This window comes from Rattus norvegicus, chromosome 10 (assembly GCF_021556685.1).
Source record: "Rattus norvegicus strain SHRSP/BbbUtx chromosome 10, alternate assembly SHRSP_T2T, whole genome shotgun sequence".
Lineage (NCBI taxonomy): Eukaryota > Metazoa > Chordata > Mammalia > Rodentia > Muridae > Rattus > Rattus norvegicus.
In genome coordinates this window covers 103,297,841-103,316,737 of record NC_141543.1, presented here as the reverse complement: position 1 = coordinate 103,316,737, position 18,897 = coordinate 103,297,841, and the positions used below count along the sequence as shown (strand labels likewise).

Genomic DNA, 18,897 nt, shown 5'->3' with positions numbered 1-18,897 from the left:
TCCTTTTTTTTTTTTTTTGAAGTTACTCACCACTTGGAGAACAAACTAAATTCACCAACAAAGCACATGTATGATGTTTCCTAGATCTTCCCCTTTCAGATTGCAACCTCACAGAAAGAACAATGACATCAACCAATATCAACCCTCCCCCTCTGCCCAGAGTTCCCAGAGACTAAACCACCAACCAAAGAGTACACATGGAGGGACCCATGGCTCCTGCTGCCTATGTAGCAGAGGATGGCCTTATCTGACATCAGTGGGATGAGAGGCCCTTGGTCCTGTGGAGGCTTAATGCCCCAGTGTAGGGGGATGCTAGGGTGGTGAGGTGGGAGTGGTTGGCTGGGTGGGGGAGCACCTTCAGTGAGGTGGGGGAGGGGTGGGATAGGGGGTTTGCTGAGGGGAAACAGGGATGGGGGATAACATCTGAAATGTAAATAAATAAAATAAGCAATAAAAAAAAATCTCCCCCTCTTCTTTAAATACATGCAAGTCTGAAAGAGGACAATTACAGCTTTTCAATGATGATTCCTTTAGAGGAATATTTGATTGTAGATCATGTGGGTGAGGAAGCCAAGCAGAATCTTTCATAACGCACTGACAAACATCCACATAGGGAAGAACATATTTTAGGGAAAGTCATTTAACACTATTTTTCAATATGCTTGTGCAAGTGTGTGTGTGTGTGTGTGTGTGTGTGTGTGTGTGTGTGTGAGAGAGAGAGAGAGAGAGAGAGAGAGAGAGAGAGAAAGAGAGAATGGAGAGAGAATGACCCTGTGTGTCATTCCTAAAGCCCTGTCCATCTTGGTTTGGGTCTACAATTCACAAAGTAGACTAGTACGGTTGGTTTGAAAGCTCCATGGTTCTTCCTTCCTGTATTTCCCAGTGTAGTAGACTCGCATGGTTGGTTGAAAAGACACAGAGATCTACCTATCTGTGTCCCCCAGTGTTGGGATGATATGAGTGCAACCAGACCCATCTCTTTATCTAGAGGTTGAAGATCCCCAGCTCCTAATACTTTCATAGGAAGCACTGAATGAACCCGATAATCTCCTGAGTCTCATGGAAAACCCTGAAGTGCCCATCCTTAGACTTAGTCCTTGGGAAATGATACCCAATACAAGAAAAGCTCATTGTGACTTAAGAGAATCGAGCAACTGTACACAAGGCAGACCCTGGGGCCTGAAACATGGCAGGCAGGCTTCCAACACAAGAAGATGAAGCAAACTTCAACCATGAATGTGGTGCTTGCAAAAGAAGCTGTGCTGATACTAACCAAAATTTTTCATATGAAACCTGAAGAAATATCATAGTAAGTGTGTGTTAATGTCACCATGAATATAATATGTCTCAAAGAGGGGTAGGCATTGCTGTGTAATATGGTCACTGTTGTTTGGGTGACAGAGGTAAAAGCAATTTCTCCTTCCATGGTTTTAAAGTCTAGCGCTGTTCTGACTTTCAGTAGCTTCTATCAAATAAAGAAGAAAAAGTAACTTAAAATTGTTTTAAGTTACCTCGAGTTGGCATTTTTTTTTTAGGTTAGCCCACTTATATATTTTCATGAGGGGGGAGGAAGTCGGCCAAGGGCATTCTTCGCAGAGGTGACGGCAAAACAGTAGCTCAATGAGGCAGCTTAATAAAGACTGGGTCGACCTCCAGGATGTTAGGGAGCGATGACCTTGAACACCCCAGACAACATTAAACTCCAGGTTACAGCTGACTGGAATCCTGAGGTTTTATTGGCCACGAGCCAGTCTGCAGCCGGGCTAACCACCCCCGTATTTTATAACATTGTAAAGACTGTATTGTTTGAGACTTTTCAAAATTTTACACACAACTTGGCAGTCTTCCAAAGCCGTTTCCAATGGGCCGAAACTATCAGCAGCCACCCACCTCTGCGGCCATCACTGCCCTAATAATGCCGCTCCGTCAATGGGGTCTTCTATGAGGGACCCAGTGCTCGAAGAGACTGGGATACGCAGCATCTTTGCGAGCACCCTCAAGTAAATTGACTCTATATTATACCGCTTTTTAAAGGGTACAGATGAAGCTTTTGAGATCGGGGGTCTGATGGGGGTACCGCATGGATTCACTAACACAGCAAGGCAAGTTTTCATTCCGTAAAAAGCCGAAGGCTGGGACTGGGGATTTAGCTCAGTGGTAGAGCGCTTACCTAGGAAGCGCAAGGCCCTGGGTTCGGTCCCCAGCTCCGGAAAAAAAAAGAACCAAAAAAAAAAAAAAAAAAAAAAAAAAGCCGAAGGCTTCGTCCTCACTGTTCTTGCTTCTGGGTGTTTGGTACGCTAAGGGACGTTTCTAAACCGCTCCACTCTCGTCTCCTCGCCCCTGCAGTGTTTTTCCTTTGCTCCCTTATCCAAAATGAACAGTTTATTTACTTATGGGCTCAGAACTGAAGTTCTTTTTAGAAAGCAAGCCCGATACTAAGCGTTCTTCCTTGCTTCTTTCCGTCTTGAACTGGATCGTTTGTAGAATACTAATTACGGGTAAGTTGTTTGCATCACATCCTTCTAGGTGCTGGTCCTAGTCTGGACACATCACGAAGAGAAACTCCTGTCACCTCTGGGACAAGTCTATGTGGTAGTGATTAATGGATCCCTGCCTTTGTTTCGATGAGAAAGCAGAAGGATGGTCAGGAAGATAAATGTCGTGTAACAAATGATTCATGGCGGCGGTTAGAAAATGAGACAGAGATAATGTCTTTATAATTAACCAGTTCCTTTACTTGGAATTTATTTATATTTCTTCTTGAGACAGGATACCTACTTCTACTCACTCTGCAGTGCAGATTGCCCTTGAACTTGTGGCCATGCCTCTGCCTCAGCCTCCTGAGTGGTGGTTGTCGTATATTAAACTACACACTTAAACATAGGTGGGACATCGATTTCTACTAAATCAATGGCCTAAACCATTAGCCAATCTGTGTGCTGATCACTCAGTTCGTTACTCGTCTGTTCTGAGTGGTATCTGTTACCCAGGGGTGTAGGCCTATGGGGGCTATGATCACCTGAATTGTCCATAAAGCCTACTCCTTAGGGAGAACACTGGTAATGACACTTGTTCCAGCGTCTCTGCGGCTGCTGCCTGGACCTCCTTGTTCATGCATAGATCTCTCCCTACATGGGCTGCCAAAGTGGAGTAGGAGTTAATCACCTAATGGTGTCCAGATATGAGAAGATATAATTTCTGGAGGCTTTAATACAAGGTTCAAAATATTATGCAGTAAATTTGAAGAAAGGTGAGTTTTCGATTGTAATTTTCTGACATCCTTCATCAGTAATATTGAGAACTTTCGTGCTAGGCATACCAGTAATATTCCTGTCCTGTTTCATCAAAATAGAACCGAAGGGGCTGAAGAGTGAGGAGTGCAGAAGTGTGAGTGCCCATATGAAAAAGCTGACTGTGTTTCTGTGCTCACTTGAAACTCCGTACAGTGAGTGGTGGAGGCAGGAGGATCACTGGGGGCTACTGGCTGTCTACTCAGTTTTGGGTTTAGTCAGAGACTCTGTATAAAATGAATAAAGTAGGTACCAATAAGGAGGGAGGCCAAGCAATGACCTCTGCTGTCATCCCAACAGATATGTACATAGATTCCTACACACACCTACATGCACCACACACTAAATAAATAGTTAAGTAAATAAATAAAATATACGGCAGGGTATCATTCAGTGAGGGATTTTTGAAACATCTATGGTACAAAGGAAAGAACCTGTGAGTCAGATTATGATAATGGTTTTCCACACAAAAGAATAGCATCATGTCTTGGTTTGCTGCCGGCCTTTGTAACTTAGAATGCATTTTGTCTCTGTTTCCCAAATTATTTTTTTTAACAATATAGTCTCAAGATCTTTACCATTTACCACCTGCACCTTGCTTTCACTTCCAGTAATGTTGTTTTCTAGACTGACCTTGTACAGGTGAAAGACTTTTACATGAAAACAGAAAGGACCCCTCCCATCTTGCAGTATTTATCCGAAGAGTAGCACTTAAAATAAAAACAGTGAGATTTGAATAATCTCCATGAGGCATTCTGACCATTTCAGTCAAAACCTTTCTCTAGGTTATTCTGATCTCTGCTATGCATTTTTTTTATAACCAAATGGTGTTCACTGACAACCCAAGAGGTATCCATGACACTTTTGGGGATAACTGCCCACCATAAAGGCCCAATAAGAATCCTCTATGCCAACCTTAAGCAATTCATGTTTCAAATGTCCCTTTTCTCATTTGCACAATTTTTTTAAAAAAATATAACCACAATGAAATATCCCGTTTGCTGTTAAGAATATGTTTTGTAGAGAAGTTAAGATTTCTGAGGAAAGGGAGAGCCTTAAATAAATCAACCATGATGATTATTGTTAGGTAATGTTATTTGGATGTGAAACAACACCTTCCCCTAAAGGCTCATGTGCTGAAGACTTGGTCTTTATCACCACCGTTGAGAGGGCATTAGGTCACGAGGGCTCTGGCCTACTGGACAGTGGACTCCTTGGATGGAATCATAACTCAGTAGTGTTAGGGTTTATGCTCTTTGGAGGACGTAGGTCCTTAAGAGTCTACCTTTGAAGAGGTCTCGTGTTCTCGTTCTTTCCTGTCCTCCTCTCTGCCTCACAGTTGTCATACAGTAGGCAGCCTTCGTCAGCCCTTTCCTGAGATGCTTCTGCATGGCCATTAAAGCCAACTATGATCTAAAGCTTGGAAATGAACCTTTCTCTTCAACCTGTTTCTCTCAAGTTCTTGACAGGGCCGGGAAAAGGGAGGAAATGCTTCGAATGTGTTAATTTCTCTGGGAAAAGTCACATGGATTCCTTAGAAGTGACCAAGGAGCTCAAAGTATGAAGTGGCAAGTCCTGGCATTGTGCATGCTGGCATTCGTGAGATCACATGATAGAAGGGCTGGAGTAAAAGAGAGCCTAAGATGAGGATATGAAGGGCCCACACTTTATATGGACACAAGGGACTATAATGTAACTTATGAAGTGGGGTGAGGGGAGAGACAAAGACACACACACACACACACACACACACACACACATACACAGAGAGAGAGAGAGAGACAGAGACAGAGAGACAGAGACAGAGAGAAATGGGGGAGACAGAGAGACAGAAAGAAAACAGAGATAGACACACAGAGACACAGACACACATACATACAGAGAGAGAGACAGTCAGACACAGACAAAGAGAGACATAGATAGAAAAACAGAGAGAGAGAGAGAGACAGACAGACAGACACAGACATAGACACAGACATAGAGAAACAGATACACACACAAAGAAAGACAGAGACAGAGGGGGGGGAGACAGAGAGACAGAAAGACAGACACAGACACTGAAAGAGAGAGAGAGAGAGATCAATCTATTATTTCATTCCACTAGGGAGGGTTTCTTTAGACTTTCCCAATATATTCATATCCAGGTAAAACACATCCCAGACACAGATAAAGCATAGAGTCAAGCTTCCCTTACTGAAGGTTTACATTCACTGAAATGCAATACGGTCCTTTAAGATACTGCAAGCAGGCAGGGAAAGGATTAATCCCAGCACCCTTCAGAAGTTGATTCTGTGCACACTTGGGTAGACCGGGTGTTAAGAGCACAGGCATATGATAGTAACTCTAAACCTCTATTAACAATCCCTCATATTGTTCCAGGCCTTCCACAACAAGCCAGCTAGGAAACCAAACCTCAATTTTGGTGGCGGGTGTGATTTGTAAGTTGTTTTTCCATACTGATTATTTTGTCAGGCTAAGCCTTGCTCCTGCCTAGAGGTCTCTGTGTCGGAGCCTGGAGTGCACCAGGCTGTGTGTGCCATGCTAAATCGGGGTCACTGCTCGCTGAATGAAAATCTTTTTGTTATAGATGGAGCTCGAACAAGAAACATACCTACCGGCTTGGATAAAGAACACTTGGAGTGTTTGCCTAGTACAGCAGTCTCTAAACATTGAGGTGGGAGCGAAGCCCACGACTTTGTTTTACATTTAAATACTCCTAAAAATCGTGAGGCTAATAGCACCAACTAAGGTCAGTTACTTGTCTGGCAGGCGACATGTGAGTTTCCTCTCGTTTCTAAGCCAGTAAAACTGCTGTGTCAATTTTCCTATTATACCCGTTATTGGACGGCATCTCCCAGTCCCAAAATAGCCAGATGAGAAGTGAAAACTTTATTCAGTCATAGAGACACTGCCAAGAATCAGAACACATTGTGTTATATGGTATCAAATTATTTCAGCATTTTTCTTCCTCCTCACTACATATTTTGGTATTGTTTAGACGGCAAGGTGGGCTTTACTCGGGGGATATTTCATGGACACAATTGTAAGATTCAGGATACAGTAAAAGAATCAGCATCCAGTCTGTGTTCAAAGTGGGTTTGATTCTGTGTGTGTGTGTGTTTGTTTGTTTGTTTGATTGATTGATTGATTGATTGATTGATTTCAGGCTAAAACAGTTCCTTAATGTAAGTCTAATTAAGGCACCTATCCTATTTTTTTAATTCTGTTTATACTTTCTTAAAACAGGCTATTTTCTTGGTCCATTTGTGTGTGTGTGTGTGTGTGTGTGTGTGTGTATGCATGTGTGTGTATATGTGTGTCTGTGTATATGTGTGTGTCTCTGTGTGTGTCTGTGTATGTATGTGTGTATGTGTGAGTATGTGTGTGTATGCTTGTGTGTCTGTGTATGTGTGTGTCTCTGTGTGTATGTGTGTCTGTGTGTGTGTATGTGTGTCTGTGTGTGTGTTTTCATGCATGACCATGGGTGCATTTCCTTGAGGAAGCATCAGGAGGTTAAGGTAAGGACTCATTCTTACCTTATTCAATGAGGCAGGGTCTCTCAACTAAACCCGGAGGCTTTCTGCCTGATACCACACTAGCCAGTTACTCTGTGGACTCCTGGTCTCTGCCTTCCAGGCTGGAATGACAGGTGAACTACCTTAATATTCTGGCATTTACCTGAATGCTGTGCGTCCAAAGTCCAGTCCTCCTCACACTTGCACAGAAGTGTTTTATCTACTGAGCTATCTTCTTAGCTTAAATATTTTGATAGACCTAAAATAATGAAATAATGAAATATATATATATATATATATCCATAGTAAGACTTGAATTGCATGTTGTATTGAAATTCTTGAACAAATATTTATTCATGCATAGTTTCATAGTGGTGGCGTCAAGCTCAGTATAGGTGAAAAGCATAGGGTTGGTGCTTTCTGCTTTGTAGGAATAAATGCCATTGGAGAAGCAGAATATATCTATGAATTACATAGATTTTAAGAATGTCACAGTATTTGATCAAACAATACACTGGGATGCTTACTATATTAGAAAAACGCCTCTCGTGCACAAAGAGGCAAAGTCTTTGTAAGGAACCTGTGTGTTGAGGGTTGGTCTTTTGCTATGGATTGTAATGCTTGATACTGCCCCTCAAGGCTGGGTGGCAGCCAGGGAGGAGAGAGTCTGCGCATGCACAAGAGGTGCTCTGTAATTTCCCCCACCCCACGCTATCCCTGATGGGTGACGAAAGATGCCTACAGCCTGTAGATGGGCAGAAGAGAAATAGGCAGAGTTTCCGTACCAGGGTTTGAGGTCTGAGGACAGACCACAAGGAGGAGACAGAAGAAAGTGGAGAGAGGAGAGATATCATAGGGTAAGTGGGTTATGAAAACATGGTCATGGGGGCTGGCCAGTTGGAGTTTAGTGCAGCCCAAGTGGAACATACCAAGTTAGAGCTTGGGTTATTGATGGGGATGTAGACATAATAGCACGGTGGGTAGATATCTGCCCAGCTTTAGTGCTGGTTAAGGCTTCTTAGAAGTATAAAAGTTTTGTGTCTTTTTTTTCCTGGGAACTGAATGAACAAAGACAAGGTAGACATCCCCGATCTGAGATTAAGTAATTACTTCAACACCTGTGATGGAGATTGGGCATCAGAGAACACAGGGTCCATTAGCCTTGAAAAGGAGACGGAGGACTCCAGGAAGCAGACCAGTCAGGTACCTAGGTGGGGAGGGAACACTCAAACCTATTGGCCTGGAATTTTCTGTTTTAATTTTGGAAGCCCTGTGCGCCAGGAAACTCTTCTATCCCAGCCAAAATGGGATGCTAGTTTCTCCCCCCCATAGGTGCAAAGGGACATTGCCATGTCATGAAAGAGTGGGTGGTCTAAACCAGAAGGTTTCTTTTCACTGAAAATGGCAGGACAACAAGGGAGAAAGAACCATGCTTTGGATCGTGTGTCAGGATTTTTTTGACGCTAATATTGAGGGGGTTTTGTTTCATTCCTGTTATTGAACACTTAGAAAAAGTCTCTGAAATCCATAAGAAATTCCTGTTGAGGGCTGCTGAAGTCGAGCACCAGGTAAGAGTGTTAGATGCTCATTCGGAGGACCTAAGTTCAGGTCCCTGTACCAATGCTTGGCACATCACAATTCTAGCTCCATGGGATCCTAAGCCTTCTCTCCAATGGACTTAGAGGGAGCCTTTATCCATGCAAACATACCCACAGCCAAATACACACAATTTAATGATGGTGATGATGATGATGATAATTTAAAGAGATTTTTGTTGAAAAATAAAGTGGTAACATGTAGATGTCTGGAATCACTAAATACACACATACACAAACACACATGCAAATACACACACACACACACACACACACACACACACACACACACACACACACACTCACTCACTTATATGTCCAACAATGAGGAACAAACATAACCTTGCTTGCTCAGACAATCTCAACACACTGTTATCACGCTATACCCCCAGTCCCAGGGTACGCCAGGCAGATCTTGAACTTGTCACCTTTCTGTCTCTGTCTCCAACATACTAAGATTATAGGCATGTGCCTATAGTCACAAAACAACCAAAACCCCTTCTGCAAAATTCTCCCAAGTTGGATTCCTAGCACCCGTTTGGTGGATCACAAAGCGGAATTCTAATTTCAGGGGAAATCTACCTCCCCCTTGTGACCACAGTGGGTACTGCACTCTTGTGGTGCACATGACTATGGGTAGGCAAAACACCCATTTGCAGACACTAAAATTAAAGAACACTTCTAAAAAATATGTCCAACTTGAAAAATTAATATATATATGTGAAAATCTGAAAAAATATATTTGTCAAATTTACCAAGTGTCCTTCAACCCAAATCTCTTTTAACAGCAACGAGGGAGTGAATATATAAATATCTCCTTATTCACAGGTAAAAGGAAACGAACGGCCCTCCAAGGAGTGATACAAGATGGTCATGGTGTCACCGGTAACAAAGAATGTCACCTCCCAACTCAGTGCTTAACGAGTTGTCTCTAGGCAACCTTAATAAAGCTGCACTGAGTATGAATTAGAGCATGCAAGCTTATTAAAACACGCAACCTCTGAGGGGAACGGCAGACATGAGTCTTGCTCCATTAGACTCCTCATAGGGTTTCTTTCCTATGTTCAACCAAAGAACAGCGTTTGCCTCGCCACATCCGAGGGGAGCCAGAGCTCATTCTCACAGGCCCTTGCTGGGAACGGAGACCATCGGGGCACCTCCGAAACAGCAATTTGTGGGTTCCTGCTTTAGGCAGTAATGACCTTGGCTTGTGCAACGCAAACAGAATGCGCCCTAACTCATGAAATCAAGGCACCGTGGTAAACAAAGACTGTGCCAAGCTGGATGGCATTTTGACAGCTCCTGCACATGAAGCATGCGTGGGCCGAGAATCCATGTCCCCAGCTGCGTTTTGGTGTGGACAGCTTGGGGCCCGGGTGAGAGCTATGTCATAGAGTCATTAGCTTGCCAGTGGCGATGTGTGTTGTTGCATTGTTGGACACTGCTGAACTCCGGAAAGGACTCTAAAGTTGTCTGAAGACAGAAAGGCTGGTTGGTTGACTTCACAGAAGTAAATAGAAACTGCCAGACAAAGGCGCTGTGGAAAGTGTTTTTTATGATGTTATGGTGGCGATAGCCACTGGTTTCCACTCCAGAGTTTCTTGTCCACTTAGAACAGCCTAAAAGTCTCCAGAGCTTCCTTCCAGATTGTGTAAATAATTTAAGAATCAGCTGGATACCTTTGGAGTTTTAAGAATCATGATAAATATCTTTAGCATCTCTAAGTGTATTTCTCCATCTCTCTCTCTCTCTCTCTCTCTCTCTCTCTCTCTCTCTCTCTCTCTCTCTCTCCGTGTGTGTGTGTGTGTGTGTGTGTGTGTGTGTGTGTGTTGGGATAGTTTGCATTTTTGCACACGTGTTGATTGTGTGCCGGGGCATGTATGTAGAAACGAGAGTTTACAGGTGTCCTTCTATCTTGTGTTTGGAGAAAGGATCTTCCACTGGCTTTAATGGGCACTGATTTTATTTTTCTAGGCCGACTTGCCAGCTATCAGCAGAGCGGCACCTCTCCTCGGGGCTGGTACTCCATCACACCAAGATTCCTCACATTAATTCTGATGACCAAGCGTGGGGTCATCCTAGAACACAGTAAGTATTTTACTGACCGAGCTGGCTTCACAGTCCCATATTTTCAGGGCGGAAAAGCCTCTGTGGCCGGAAATACTAAACTACATATCCCTTGTCTGAAGTCACACACTTGGAGGTAAATGCTTGAGATTCAACACGTTAATAAGTGAGTTTTTATGAAAGTGTAACCATGCTAATTCATGTCCAAATGACTGTTTACAAACCTTTAAATGGCTGACGTGTTGTGTTCAGTATGTCTAGCACTCAAAATGCTCAGTAAAAAGAATAGATAAGCCGATTTTTGCCCCTGTGCTGAGTTCCAGGGAATGTCATGTGACTGCGAGTTGTTGCTGATTATCCTGATCATCGTCCTTCATGAGATCAGAGTCCAACTGAGATGGTCACATGTTTTAATAGTGATGCACCATCAGCCACTTCTGACTCCTGCTCATATACCCTTGATTATTGTCAACGACTGCTCGTTTTGCTTTAAGATGTTATTATTAGGAGGGTGCCACTGTCAACAACTAACCAAACCGTTAGCCTTCCACACACCTCTAGTTGTTAAGGAGTGTAACACGAAGACCAGATAAAGACAGAGAGGCAGATCGTTTTGTGGCACTTTATGGCTAACTCTAGCTAAGAATTATGGGCGAGCATTATGACGCTTTGCACATGGCCCCCTGTGGTTCAATATGATTTTATTTTTAGACGTTTAAAACTTGGACTGTGGACCTAAGCCATCGCATAGCCGTAGGCAAGAAATATGAAGTTGGAAGCCCGGCTCTTTTTAAGCTTTTTGATTCTCGGTTTTCTGTCTTCGAGGCAGCATTTTAAAGATGGTATTACATCTCGAGGGCCTACTTTATACCAACCTTGGCTTGTGATGGATAAAACAAATGTGAGACCTTGTAATAAATAAATAGCACCACTTCATATGAAGCAGAATACTAAGAGATGAATCTAAAATACAGTGTGGTCGGAAATAAAGGGCCACGAGTGCGGGAAGAAAAGACGTGCCATGGAGAGTTCAGGAATATGACTTAGCGAATGGCCCAGACCAAAAAGTACTTTAAAAAGAGAACTCTGCTTGTGGAAGTAATTTCTGACTTGGGGTTTGGATATTTAAAGAGCTCACATTCATCTACAAGGCCCCGCAGTGGACAATGCTAAGAAACTCTCTTACTTACTGTGATAACATTTGTATAATATTTGACAGACAGATGCACAAATATCTTTTATCTTTTTCATAACCTTTATTTACCTATTATTTGAAACCTCATACTTGGACATAATGCACTCTGATCTATTATTGGATGTAATACCCCTCTGCCTCCTGTAGCAACCCTCAGGATCCTCAACCATGTCCTCCCTCCCAATCTCTTTGCATTATTTACCTATTTCTCTATTTACTGAGTCTTATTCATATACATGTGTTAGGTCATCCACCGAGGCATGGGAAACTTACCAGGAGTCACATCGCTAAAGAAAAAGCAACTTTCCAGTCTCCAGCAGACAACTGACAATTGTTTCTGTGGAATCCGAAGAGCCTTTCTCCATCTATGCTGGCATTTTGACTCACTTGATCTTGTACGGGTCTTGCACAGGCAACCACAACTGCTTTGAGTAAATGTGTGCAACCATCATGTCAGGTTTGGAAGACAGCATTTCACCGCACTCCTTCCCATCTTCTGTATCCTACATTCATTCTGCACTCACTCCGGTGATGTTCTGTGAGCCCTATAGGAGTATGCTGTGGATGTCCCTTGTGTGGCTAAACACTCAGGTTGGTTATTCTCAGCAGTTATTGACTAATAACCAGTAAAACAAGAAGCTTCTCTGAACAAGGTTAGAAGAAGCACAAATATGAGAACATAAATGCAAATATTTAGAAGCCACACTGACAAGGTGCCTATTTGGCAAAACAATATGTCAATAGGTCTTTCCCTAGACCTGACCTCCCTAGGCATGGGTTCTGATCATATTACAGCACTAGTATGAATTCGCTCCTGGGTAGCAGGCCTCAGATTTGATCAAGCGCATGGTTGGTTGCCCACATAAGCAGTCATGCCACTGTTACACCTGTGAGCGTACCTGGCATGACAGGTGTGCACTGTAGCATCTAAGTCTACTGATAATAGCTGTGGCCTATGCATTGTTACAGTCTTAGTGACATTGTGTTTCAGAATGAGTAGAAATGTAGAAACTATAAACCACTATTATCACCGTCCACCAAATAAAGTAAAATTTGACCCCACCAAAAGAAGAGGATGAGGAGCCAAAAACTGTCATTCCCAAGAAGCTGAAATAATGTATCTCTTCCAGTGAATTGTATTTGGACTCCATAATCATTTGAAATGGAACCCTAAAGTGTATTCAGTAATTGAAATCGAGCCTGTTAAATATCATTCATCTTTCCTTTACTGTACATCTAAATAAAACAAGTGAGAGACAGCCAGAATGCTCTAGAAACAGCCCAGATGTCCCACGATAGAAGAATGAATACAAAAAATATGGCTCATTTACACAACGGAATACTACTCAGCTACTAAGAATGAGGACATCATGAGTTTTGCAGGTAAATGGATGGAACTAGAAAATGTCATCCTGAGTGAGGTCACTCAGACCCAAAAGGACTTGCATGCTATATACTCGCTAATAAGTGGATATTAGCCAAAATAGGTATAGAATACCCAAGATACAGTCCACAGAACTCAAAAAAGTCAACAAGCTGAAGGGCCCCAAGTAAGGACACCTCAGTCCAACTTGGGAGGGAGAAGAAAGCAACCACAAGAGGGGAGGGAGGGAGATACTTGGGAGGAAAAGGAAACAGGAGGGGGAGAAGAAGGGAAGATGATCTGGTATTGGGGTGGGGAAGATAACTGAAGCCCTGAGGGCCAACAGAAATAATGGAAACAGACAACCTCGGGAGGTAGGAGGTTGGGGAACCCTCCAGAATATACCAGAGACCTTGGAGGTGAAAGACTTTCAGGACTCAAAGGGAACCTTAGATGAAATATCCTACAGTGGGGAGAAGGAACTTGTAGAGCCCACCTCCAGCAGAAGGACAAGGCATCTAGTGAGGGATGGAGTTGCCATCCCACAGTCCAAACTCTGACCCATAATTGTTCCTGTCTGAAATAACTGCGGGGATAGCAAAGAAGGTCCAGCAACAGGCCTAAAGTGGAATCCAGCTCAAGGGGAGGCCCCAAGGCCTGACGCTATTACTGAGGCTATGGAGTGCTCACAAAAAGGGACCTATCGTGACTGTCCTCCAGAAGACCCAACAAGCAGTTGAAAAAGTCAGATGCAGATATTTTTACCCAACCAATGGACAGAAGCTACTGACCCCTGTGGTTGAATTAGGAAAAAGCTGGATGAACCTGAGGAGGAGGATGCCCCTGTAGGTGGACCAGCAGTCTCCATCAACCTGGACCCCTGAGATCTCTCAGACACTGAACCACCAACCAGGCAGCATACACCAGCTGAGATGAGGCCTCCAATACATATACAGCAGAGGACTGCCGGGTCTTGGTTCAGTCCGAGAAGATGTACCACATCTAACCCTCAAGAGACTGGAGGTTCCAGGGAGTTTAGAGTCATGATGGGCTAGAGGATGGGGCTGTGGGCATCCTCGTGGAGACAGGGTGGTGGGGAGGAGGTATGGGATGTGGAATAGTTGGAGGGTGGACCAGGAGGGGAATAAAATCTGGAGGGTAAAAATAAAAGATTAAATTAAAAAAAGAAATTAGTGTATTTCTTTTGAATTCATGCTCTCCCAAGGTCTCAGTAGAAGGGCAGGATAATGCCAGATTTTTTGCCAGAATATAAAATGAAAAACCACTGGCTAGCCCAGTTACTGAAGATTTCATCTTCCGTCCTGACACCTCATGAGACAGACCCCCACTGTCCCCATTCCTTGTGGCATTAATAGCTTCCCTGTCCTACTAAATGACTTATGACTTATTAATCTCTAAATCTCTCGGGTGTTATAGCTTTCCTATCTCACATCTTCAAACTCATCAACATTCCACCTATAAGCCACAAGGTCAGGTTTAACCCCAGCAACAGCCCAAATCCTTGTTCCAATTCTCTTTTTCTAATTGCTCCAATGAGATACTTGACCATGGCACATTAGAGAAGCGATGGTTTGTTTTGGTTCACAATTTGAGAGTACATTCGATCATGGTGGCAAAGTCATGACTGCCAGAGCCTGAGGCATAGACTTTTGAAACAGAGATGAATTCTGGTGCACATGAGGCTTTCCTCTCCTTGCTTAGCCCAGGACACCCACTCATGAGATAATTGGCCATCCACACTCAAGATAAGTCTTTTTTACCTCAGTGAAACTTCAGTTAAAACTGTCATTAGACGTAGCAAGAGGTATGTTTCCATGGTGATCCGGTTTCATTGATGATAACTATTAACCAGTACACCTGGGAAGCTCTTCACTCATTGCTCTATCTTTGTTTTATCCAGTGGTCTCCAGGCAGGTTCCTCTTGGGCCAGGAATGTGAGCAGAAGTGGCGGTCTCCCCTGAGCTCTCAGGATTGTCTGCACTTCTGAGAGTCCAGCTCTCTGCCCCATGGGATCTGGGTACAAGAGAGCTGTGGGAATAGGTCAGTCTCTATCTTTGTTTTAAAAACTGCTAAATATTTAGTGATCTTTCAGAAACCCAGCCCTTTCTAAGTGGAGATGAGCTATAATGAATATTTTTTAAGCGTGAGCTAACGTTCATTTAAATATTTTATTATCTGTATATTTGCAGAAGAACAAACCAGAAATATTTTAGATTGTTTACATATATTTTACAAAGACTTGTGTGCTAGTCTGAATTCCTGGTGTTTATTTTTTATCTCTGTCACTGTGGGGCCATCAGGATATTGGCTATTATTAGTAAATTGTTTAATTACACTTAATTCTAATGTACTTCCACATCAATCTCCCTTGTTTTGTTCTGGACTTCTTGAGATTGGATAATCAGCTCGTTATAATTGTCTGAAGCTGTGGTCACTGAAAAGTCAAAAGTCTGGAGCCAGAGAGAATAGTTTAACCAAAAAAAAAAAAAGGAAGAAAAAGAAAAAGAAAGAAAAAAAAGAAAAGAAAAAGAAAAACGGTCACTTCACAGAAAGGAACAAGAAAACAGTAAAAGATATTGGGTGATACATGACACTATTTAGATGCTGTTAAGTTTTTCGTTCTGATTCAAGGCATTCCCTTAATAAAAGTTTCTTTTTAGTTAACATCTATTATTAGATAATTTTTTAAAAAGACAAGATAAATAGCATTTAAGAGAGGAATTAGTGAGGTGTGGAGACAGGAGTCGTTACTAATGAATACTAGCTGGGATTTTTAGGATCGCTAAGATAAGTCTGGAATTGCCTACCGTGTTGTTATGTCAAAGGATTCAACTGTATTTTTTACTATGGAAAGGTAGAACATGTAAGCCATATTAGTACCTATAGGTAAGTCATGGTTATTATAGTGCTTATGGGATCTACATTGAACAGAACCGAATATCCTTCATCAAACATTGGGGCCTTGGGGACTGAAAACAGTTGGGTGAATGAAATGATTGTCACCCAAACAGGACCTGCATTTGGTTTTCAGAATCCACGTGAGGTCCAGGAACGGTGTAAGGGCCTATGATCCTGGCCCCCGCAGAAGATCAGTGGAACACTGGCCATTCACTGACCAATTGGTGCACTCCGGGCTCAGTGAGATGTTCTCAAGAAATAAGGTACACTGATTAGAAAGACACATGACATTGACTTCTGACTGCTACTAGCCCAGGGACATGCATGTCACAAAAGTGCACACTGCTAAGAAACAATGCTCCTTTCTTTTTTTTTTTTTACTTTACACAAAACATATACTACAGTAACAGACGCAGTAATTCTTCTGTTGCAGTTCTTGAATGTAAAGTGCAGGAACAAAAACGGGTTCATTTCAAAAGTGGTTTCAAGAGATAAACTCTCGGCGTGCAAAGGGTGACTGATCGGTGAACGGTGGCTCTGGTTTGAGGGAGAACTGCTTTTACAGGTTGCAGTAATTAGGACTTTTTTCAGAGACGGGGCAAGTAACACACACACACACATTTACATACACATACTGACACATACATTGACATAAACACATCAACACATACATATTAATATACATGCACACACACACAAACACAAACATACACACACACAAACATACACACACAAACATACACACATATACACAAACATACACACACACAAACATACACACACACAAACACACACAAACACATTTACATATATATACTGACACATACATTGACATAAACGCATCAACACATACATACTGATATACATGCACACACACAAACACAAACATACATACACACACAAACATATGCACACACATAAACATACACACACAAACATACACACACATAAACATACACACACAAACATACACACACAAACATATACACACATACAAACATACATTTACATACACATACTGACATATACATTGACATAAACACATCAACACATACATACTGATATACATGCACACGCACAAACACAAACATACACACACACACACACACACATACATGCACACACATGCACACTCACACCCAAAACAACAACCACACAGAAAATATCACAGAAAGTTCTTACCTAAACAAATCACATACGAAGCCTCAGGTGGGATGCTGCGACCACACTGCATTCTATCACCAACACAAGCCAGCACTTAATGCATATAGTTTACGTTTAGTCTTTGACAAATCACATTACATGTGTGTCATGTATATTTTTCTGAGACCCTCCAAGGAATGGTAATATTAAAATTCACACACACACACACACACACACACACACACACACACACACACATCCAATTTACTGTAGAAAATATTATGAAATTAAATATATATCATCTTTTTGTCTATCAAATATACATTTGATAAGTTGAAGTCCTTTGGTAGATACGTGCAGATGATACTTGAACATAGTGATTTTCTTCCTGAAGGGACAATCTAAGTCATGTGGTTTCAAAACCCTGAGCATAAGTTAGAATTACTGAGTGATTACTAATAGGAACCTATTGACTTAGAAATGCATCATACCAAAATGGTCCGCCCAAATGCCACAGTATGTGGCAAGAGAAAAAAAACAGTTTCTACTCTGTGAACCATGCAATTCCTGCATCAAACTGGTCTACCATCATATTTTTAAAGCCTATTAATTAATTTTACTACTTATTTATCCACTGGACTAAAATCACAATTTTACTGCCATTCATTCTTTATTTAAAAGTCATAGTATACACCATAATATATCACAACAGTGGGGAGACATATCTTGTGTATATTTATATACATAAATATATAAAATGATGTAACATATTTATCCAGAATGACCTTTTAGTACATGTATCAATGTCTTGGCATGGTAATAAAAAAAACTGTATTCAACTTCATCAAAAAAATTTACAGTAATTCTTAATTGAAAATATTAAGGAAAAAGTATTTGTCTCATTCCAGTTATAAAAGGAGGAGAGCTGTGTCTAAATATTTCATGTAGTTTGATGATTTCATTGTTAGGTTTGAGGAATAGATTAGCAGATTAATGCAAGGCTAGAGAGGTGAAGACATAGCCTCCTGCTGCTACATATTTTCCAAAGTCCCAATTGCAAAATATGATAATACGTTATTAATCAATCTCTGTTTATCTTAGTAGGGGAGATAGTCTCCGTAGAATTTCCTTTAGACCTCATAGAAAACCCTTCCAAACCTTCCATAGGAAGGCTGTGCATGCGAGTAATAGCCAACATTTTGGAGTTTCCTCCTTGGCCACATAAAAATTCCCCTTGGCTTTGGGAAGCATGAAGTCTTCAGAGAGGGTGTCAACAGTGATTTATTACAAAGCTGACTTAATTCTCCCCCGATTTAAAGGCCTTGCCTAGGAATAATCACTTTCTTTGCCCCCCACCAAGGTAGCTGCTTAGTCCGTGATTCTCAAGACAGCTTCAACCAGACACTGGCCATGCTGAGATTTCAAATGTTTACTTTGGAAATTTTTGTTTCAGGGGTTGCCTGCATGAGGTCTAATTAGTCAAGTATGATTCTCACCCAAGAAAATTTCAATGTGGAAAGGCCAACTCTGTGTGTGTGTGTGTGTGTGTGTGTGTGTGTGTGTGTGTGTGTGTGTTCATGAGCATGTACTCATGTCTGAGCACGCTCTGCAATGATCATTAGAATAAATGTTATTTATGTGTAGAACCTATAAGAGGAGAGAAGTCAGGAACTTGGCCTTGTGTAACTTGCAGCATCCAAGGACCTCTTATCCTCCCCGACTTATTATGCTTTTGTTTACAGACGTATAAGCTGAACTAACAAAATGTGGGAATTGTTCTGAAATCACCCCATATTCTAGCTTGATATAT

The 18,897-nt window shown here is 41.9% G+C and overlaps 1 long non-coding RNA gene across 1 annotated transcript; it reads left to right on the top strand.

Moving 5' to 3' along the window:
- Positions 1-9,661: 9,661 nt before the first annotated feature.
- LOC148003160 (uncharacterized) lies at positions 9,662-14,209 on the top strand. The gene is made up of 3 exons (XR_015632411.1): positions 9,662-9,776; positions 10,375-10,488; positions 11,908-14,209. It is a non-coding gene; the product is annotated as an uncharacterized LOC148003160 (long non-coding RNA).
- The last annotated feature ends 4,688 nt before the right edge of the window (positions 14,210-18,897 follow it).